This window comes from Theobroma cacao, chromosome 1 (genome assembly GCF_000208745.1).
Source record: "Theobroma cacao cultivar B97-61/B2 chromosome 1, Criollo_cocoa_genome_V2, whole genome shotgun sequence".
Lineage (NCBI taxonomy): Eukaryota > Viridiplantae > Streptophyta > Magnoliopsida > Malvales > Malvaceae > Theobroma > Theobroma cacao.
Window position 1 is genome coordinate 32,308,195 of NC_030850.1, and position 7,889 is coordinate 32,316,083.

At 35.8% G+C, this 7,889-nt stretch overlaps 1 pseudogene; it reads right to left on the minus strand.

The window, feature by feature from the left end:
- LOC18613753 lies at nt 2,711-5,308 on the minus strand (annotated as a pseudogene).

Sequence of the window (7,889 nt, forward strand, 5' to 3'; positions counted from 1 at the left end):
CATGGGTCTCTCTTTTTCTTTATTTCCTTGGATAATTTAAGTCTCCTTAAAAGAATTACTATCTTTTTACAAATTTTACATTTTGCACCCGAACATTTGTCTCATTGGTTGGTGTATAATCTCCCTACTTAAAGAGCAGAATTTGAATCTCCCTCTCTTAATTATAAAAAAAAATATTTCACCTTCTAATTCTCAATTTAATTTTCTAATAATTGAACAAGTATGTTGCGATGGACAATTGATAGCATTGATGGAAGTTACCATGATTTAAACATTTAAATCTAATTTGATATTGTAATTATAATTGATAATTACAATCAAGAACAATTTAATGATAATATTATACGAAATCTTAATTTTAAACTTGTAAAATATAAAAGTATAAGAACTTCTCACAGCTAAATCACCTCCTTGTATCCAAGAATGTCGTTTTAGCCTCCTTGAGGCCAGGGCTTAAGCAGAATGATAAATAAACAAGCATAAAACGTGGAACACATTAAAAGTATTGGTAGAACTTGCCATGACTTGAACCTTATCCTCGAACTTGTAAGGTGAAGGATACGAAAACTTGCTACCATCATTCCATTTCCTATATGACCAATGGTGTTGTCTTCCACGCACAAATCCTAAATTGCAAATTCATGAATTGAATTGTATAAAGACTTTTATCACAAAGTTTATGACATTATATTTAAATAAATAAATTCCATGTTGGTTAATGCATCAAATAGCCGCAATTACAGTTTCCATGTAAATGGAAGTGAGTCACAATTATCAAAGCTGATCTTGGTGACAAGTGACAACCACTCTTCCAGCAATGTTTTTTTTGTTTAAAATGATTTTCTTAAGCTTATGAGACTGATGCATCCAATAACCAAACTACCCTGGAGACAAGTTTCCAGTTTCCACAAAGATAAGCTCTAAAAGAGGTTAGAGCCTAATTAAAGGTCCGGATCACATGCAAGTTGTAACCTATAAGTAATTAACAGTAAATGATTCTAACTCCACCGAATCGAACCGATCCGACCCATTCGCTTTCATGACGGGGAGGAGGTGACGACGGTGGCAATGACGATCACCATGACAACAGTGTGAAGAAAGCGTAGAGAAGAATAAAGAAAAGAAAACAAAGCATACGCTGTTGTGTCCGAAGGATTTTGCTTGTGAAAGCTCCCAACCGTATAGGAAAATGTAAAAAGAACACGACTACTAGAAAGTATTTGTTCCACCAAGTCTACATTCGAGGCATCTCCTCGGCTGAGGCCCACAATGAAAACACTCTCTCTCTCTCTCTCTCTCTAAACATAACAAAATTTTCATTCGTGCCATGAACTTGGTTTACCACGATTTTTTCCTGATTTCTTTCTGAAAAAAGAAAAAGGTTATAATGGTTGGATGATAATAACCAGGCTTGATTCCAGTCACAGCTTTTCCTCTTTAAGGTTGTCAATGTTAAATGATGTCCCATTTTTGTCATGTATGTCACGTTATGAGAAAAGCTTCCATTGCTTTTGACAAAATTAAACACCAAATAACACGAACATTAATGAAACCCCATCATCACTTGCCCAGTATAAACGTCATCCTATTAAAAAACACGAACTCCTTTCCCCTTTTTTTTCCATGACGAGTTCAAAGTAAAAATAGAAATGATTAACTCTCGACCTCCACTAAGGAATAACAAACATTGAATCCAACTTGAGTTTTTTTTCTTAAGCAGAAAAAAAAAAAAAACACCACCAAATTTGATTAATTTAATGATACAAAAATATAATTTGACTTTTAGAATCCACACTATGATTTATACATTCTGAAATTTAACATGATAGATTCCGCAAAAAAATTTAGAGTCGGCTTTCAACGAAGGCATGGCTTTTTACAAAGTCAATGCATTTGTAAAAATATATTTCTTTTTTTCATAAAGATGAAAGTTGCCTAAGCTTGACAAACTACTTCATCAACTCCAGAGTCTAGACCCTAATAAAGATAAAACACCTCCCCAAACTCCACCATCTATGCCTTCTGTTTTGCTCTTTTTAAAAGAATAAAGAGGTGGAAAAGGCCAAGCCCTAGACCCATTAAAGTGGTGGACCTCCCGGGCTGACTGCTAATGAGTTTTTTTTTCGCAGTCAAACTAGAAGCTTCTTGCACTTAATTTCTATTTCAAACCTCTTCTTCTCGTAAGGTGTTTTGCAGTAGTCAATACTATAAAGTAAACACTAAATTATTATAAAATAGTAAATAAATATCTCCTTTTGACATAAGAGATCCATTCATTCTTGAGTTCCCTTAATCAAAATTGGGGAAGAAAGGCACTAAAAATAATTCCAATTAAAAAAACTTAAACTTTTATGTCGGGCGTATGGTATGGTCCGCAACCAGAAGGCACTCTGGAACATACTTATACGCTGAAGTAACAGTACAGAATTACCAAAAAGGCTAAGGCTAAAGGGAAAAATTAGCAAATTTAAGCAGAGCAACTACTGAACTTCATTACATTTGTACAGGCATGAGAAGAATCAGCACTAGAAGAGTAAATTTGGAATTCTCCTATACTCAGCAAACTATAGAACAAGAATGTGATATTGAATATGAACCAGTTACAAATTCAATCGGGGGATCAATTGAAATTAGAAAAAAGAAATAGTAATTTGAAGTTTTCTTTTTTCCTTCCTTATTGGCAAAGATCATCACAATTGCACATCTTTCCTTATATACCAAAAGGAGCTTTAGAAAATTTCGAGCAGGTGAATCCATTATTTACCTGATGTTGACCACTAAAAATGAAAAAAGAACAGCGGTATATTTCTGTGGTTACCTATGGGGAAATAGTATTCACTGCCTAACATCTTAGTTAAGCAATCTGGGCAATGAAATTTGATGAAATCCTTTGCCATTCAGACAACTTATACCACGCCAAATGCTGACTGTATTGTAGATGAGACACGAGAAGCAATGGTCCGAGAGGCAAACGCCATCTGAATTTAGAAAAAGCACTTTGTCAGATCAAAGAAATGATCTAAACTGTAGCTGAGAATTAGCATCACATAGAAGGTTCAGGTCAGACTAAGACTGGGAATCAAGAGCTCTGTAATAAGCTTGAGCCCAGCTCACCTTCAATCCAATAAACAAACCCACCCAACCAGTTAGAATTCAAGAAGGGGCCTCGACCCACCACCAAGTCAATAGATCGTTTCTCCTTTTCCCGAAGAAAAACAGTAGCATAAATCAGTTCTCTATCAAAACAAACTTTAACTAAATCCAAGATTTAAGGTGATCTTTGGAGATTTGTGCTTGTAAATTTCTGTTTTTTAAGCATGCATAGTCTGTATTTTACATCTAATCACATGTTATCCATATATCTCTATGTAGAGAACAAACTTGTGCGGTATTGGATTTAACGCTTGGACAAGGTTCAACTAAAAAAAAAAACTTGGACAAGGTTCGATATAGAATTCTTAGCTTCTTGCTATCTCAAGAGAGCTAATTTAAGCCCAATCTAGTCCCCCTATGAGCCAATGAGCAATTAATATCCTTAACCTCAACTTCATAAACTTCTTGTTGGACTGGCCAGGCTGGGCAGCCCATTCCCTGCATTCACGTAGGGCTGTCAGATAGCTGGTGATAACTATGGTTATAATGGTTTCTATTCAAACATTGCACAAAAGAACATGATCAATGGTAAAGAGTACATGCAGCTATTTCTCAGAACGGATGGTATGCAGTTTAGTTGGTTAACAAACGACTTCTAATGATAAGGCAGCTCCAAACACCACTTTGAACTCTGGAAATTTGGATGCAGAGCCAGAAACAACTTTCACACTTAGGAAGGAAATTATTTATAGTGAAAAGTATCCTGTTTTTATGATCATGTTAATACTTTCTCTAAATAAATATAGTACTAGTTAAAATGATTTTCCATAGTCAGTGAACTTCTCTTAGTGCTACTGGCAGCAGCAGAGCATGAATGGACTTCGGGCTTGAAGAGCCCTGCTCAAGCCACCAAAACCAGGTTAGCCACTTTGACTGCCATGATGTGTAATCTAGCATTATCATCCTTTATCTCATTCTTCAGCACAATTATCATAATATTATAACAGCATTAAAATCACTATAAATCTGAAATGGCAGAATCTCGTACCTTTACGGTATTTGGTAAATCCAATGATGTTGGCTATGCCAAGGCTCAAACAAACACCCACAACCAGGAGATAATCAGCCTGAAACCTTAGAAGCGATAATATTGCAAAAATGATCCAAGCAGCTGCCTGAAAAAGGACAAAACAAAAGAAAGAAATGCTTCAAGTATATCAGAGTATGAAAAGATTGTAAAGATTCCTAACCCTGCAATGCAGTATGCACATCATTACTTATACATGGCAATTATAGATGATTAGGGTACATTGAGAACAGCAAGATGGAAGTTTTATATATCCACAAAAGCTAGTCAACAATCATCAGCAAGTCCTTTTCAATCCATTTTCCCAATGATCACTCACATTAAGGTGCAATGTCCACCAAAATAGCCAGGAATCCTTTTTGTTAATACGAGCTAACGACTGCATAGAGAGAAAAAAAACAAATTACAAACACGAAATGACTAGACTCATAAAATGTTGCCATAAAGCACATTATGAGATGGGATAACCAAATGTAACAATGTAAATAATCAACCTGTTCGTCAAGGCACTCAAATCTCTACACGCTCTCACCTTGGTCGTTTATCTCATTCCACCACCTAAGCCCAACTAAGATACGGCCGCTGACATTCTTGACAACCCAAAAATCAAGAGCAGCAAGCACAACAGTGATCACGAAGATGATAACAAAGCTATCAGTGAACAGCGCAGAGAGTAGGTAAAATGCCAAAGCCGAAGCCTGTCAAATACAAAGTCTGAAAGCAGTTACAGTCGAGAGCGGCGAGTCACTCAATTCTTGAAACAAAGAACTACAAATACAAAAAGATATGTCGTGTTCACCTTGAAGAGCACATGAAAAAGCATGTTTTCGCATTTGCATAGTTTTCTTCAACGGGCTGCATTGAGAGTAAAATAGAATATATATATATATATGAATCTGAACAATAAGAATTCTTAAATCACGTAACAGACAAAGACACAAAAAAACAAGAGATCTGATATCTAGCACTGATGATTGGAATCCAATTTTAAACTGAATTTCAAGAGCTGAAGAAAAAAGATTCATAGTGACTAGTAATATCATGAGGTGAGAGATTAAACGGCATCAAATTCCACTTTTTGTATTAAGACTTTGGATTTTGGTGGGATTTTACCTGGCTTAGATCCATGAGTAAGACGATTATTCAATCAAAATTGTGACTCTCCTTTCTTTAGAAAGCTTTTATGGACTATAGAGGCATCAGAGGTTTCGATAGAACAAATTTGTAGGAGGAGGAGGGAGTCTCACTCTGCTTGGCTCTTTTCACTCCTAGAAAATTTCCCTCGTTCACGCACGAAACGTTTTATTGTTCTGCTTTTTCTTTTCTACAGAATGGACGTTAGGGCCTTTTGCCGCCTTGATTAGTTCATCCGACTTAGCTCAAAGCCCCAAGTAGTGAGTTAGTTTGAATGAACTGGGTCCAACTTTCAAAGGAGATAAATGCAGGGCCTTCGATTGTTCAGTAGGATTGGGCCTTTAGGTACTGTGTTAGTTAGTAGCTTCAGATGAATAAGTTTAAAAGGAAGGTTTTGTCACAAATACATTTAAAAATTAATTTTTTTAATTATAGCGTCATAGAAATATGATAAGTGGTAATGTTTTAAACTTATTTATGATATTTAAAATCTCCACAGTTGATGTATAGTATAGTTTTTCTTTAAATTTAATTTTTTTTCTTTAGAAAAAGGGGAAAGGGTAATTAACATTAGACTGTTAATACAAATGGCAATAAGTTTTGCCGACTATGGTGTATAGGGTACTAGACACTTCATGGATCATTCCGGAAATGTCTCCGTCCTCAAATTAAATATATTGGGTGATTCACGTTGAAGTCTCCTTGGAAGTAGAACCAATGAAACGGTGACATCAATCAACTATTAACCAAATGAAAATAACACATGGAATTAGTCAAGAATTGTCGAGTACAAATCTGAGCCACAAAAGTTTAACTCAAAAATCATACTTAGCTCTTAATTTTGGTCAAAATACTTTAGTATTTTATCTCAGAAACAAAAAAAGGAAAACAAAGAACAGTCCAAACCAAGGAAAAAAACAGGGAAAAGGAAAAAGAAATGGAAGAGTTGTCTCTTGAATAATTAGAAATCGGATTTATAGATTCGTTCAAGATGGCTGAACGTGGGGACTAAAATTTTCCAGCTGGGCCCATTTGTCATCTGCCAAGTGCGCATAGTGGACTGTTGGCAGGTGCTGACGCCCATGACTTGGCGAAAGAGGGAAAGTCTTGGTGACAATCAATCGAGGAGTATTGACCACGAAATTGATGCAGTGGAACCTTTTCGAATCACATGACAAACAAGCTGGCCCCCGCAATGTGGGCCCATTTTTCCACCTGTAAAAGGTAAGTTTAAAAATTTCAGGGCTCCACATTGTTTTCTGTAGCAGTGGGCTGGGAGAGGGGGAGTCTGAGTCTGCTTTACTTGCTCCATGCAGTCAAAAGCGACAGATTCGTCGGGGTTTCTTAATTTGTCAGCTTGTTGTGAATTGACTGAGTCTCGAACATGTCAGGAAAGTGAAAACAAGCGCTGGGTTTGAATTTCGACAGTTCAGCAAATGGAGGAGACAAAAAGCAGGAAGTATCTCCATCAGCCACAAAAAAGACTCGACACTTGTAAAAGTTTTGATGTATATATTCTTTTAAGTTCCATTTTTGTAAGCTGTACAACTTAAAAACAAACAACACACAGAACCTGAGATACAGATTTTTTTAGAATTATGAAAATTTCGGATTACAGAACAAATTTGGATTGGCGGGGGTGCACTTCTTTAAAGTTTTCAAGAAAACAGATGAGGGACGGATTGGTGACTTGCTTGGAACTTTAGCTCCAAAGTAACCTCAATCAGGGCAAAGGCAAGCAATCAAAGTACTAATTCACGGACAAAACTAGGATTTGCATATTAGTAGCATGTTATCAATAATATTAGAACGAATCATGTAACTAGTGGCGGAGGAGATTGCACCAAACCAGACGCACCTACCCAACTACATTCAGATTGTCATGACTAATCATTTAGCTATTAAAAAAATAATAAAGTAAAAGAAAGGATTCCTCAAAACAATTAAAAAACGAAAAAAAATAACTTTAATCAAAGATCCTCTTATAGAGGCATATAATATCAGACTTTGTTTTGGCAATATTGATGGAGAAGGAAATAAATAATTGAGATAAAAATGACTAGAGGTATAGCAAAATTCACTTCATTTTGGTGACAAAAATGGCAACATATAAATTCAAAATTTCCAATTATTCGAGACTTTACTGGTTAATTCCATAACCCATAAGGATAAAAGTGAAAGTAACATGCAATTTTTTATGCATAAAGAAGTTAGAAGTGCATTAATTGGGTAATTATAAATTAAGACCATTACTATTTTGGCATAGAAAGAGGGATTCTGCTGCATGATTCTAGGCTTTGATCTCGCATAAAATATCTTTGAATTGTCGGGAATCTTGTTGATTTTGCTACCATCTTTGCTGCCTTATACTATCCACCTCAACCTCATGCCAAGCAAGGCACAAATGAGTACGGTTCTACTTTTATTTGCTTGTTTGATTATTTATGGTCACAAATTTCGGGTATCATCCCCAGAAGGCGTAAATATTAATTCCTAATTCTGATCCAGTAATCTTACCAAATACAAAACTCTCTCCACTAATCCTGAGTCCTTTGAGTTTGGATTGGGGGATGTC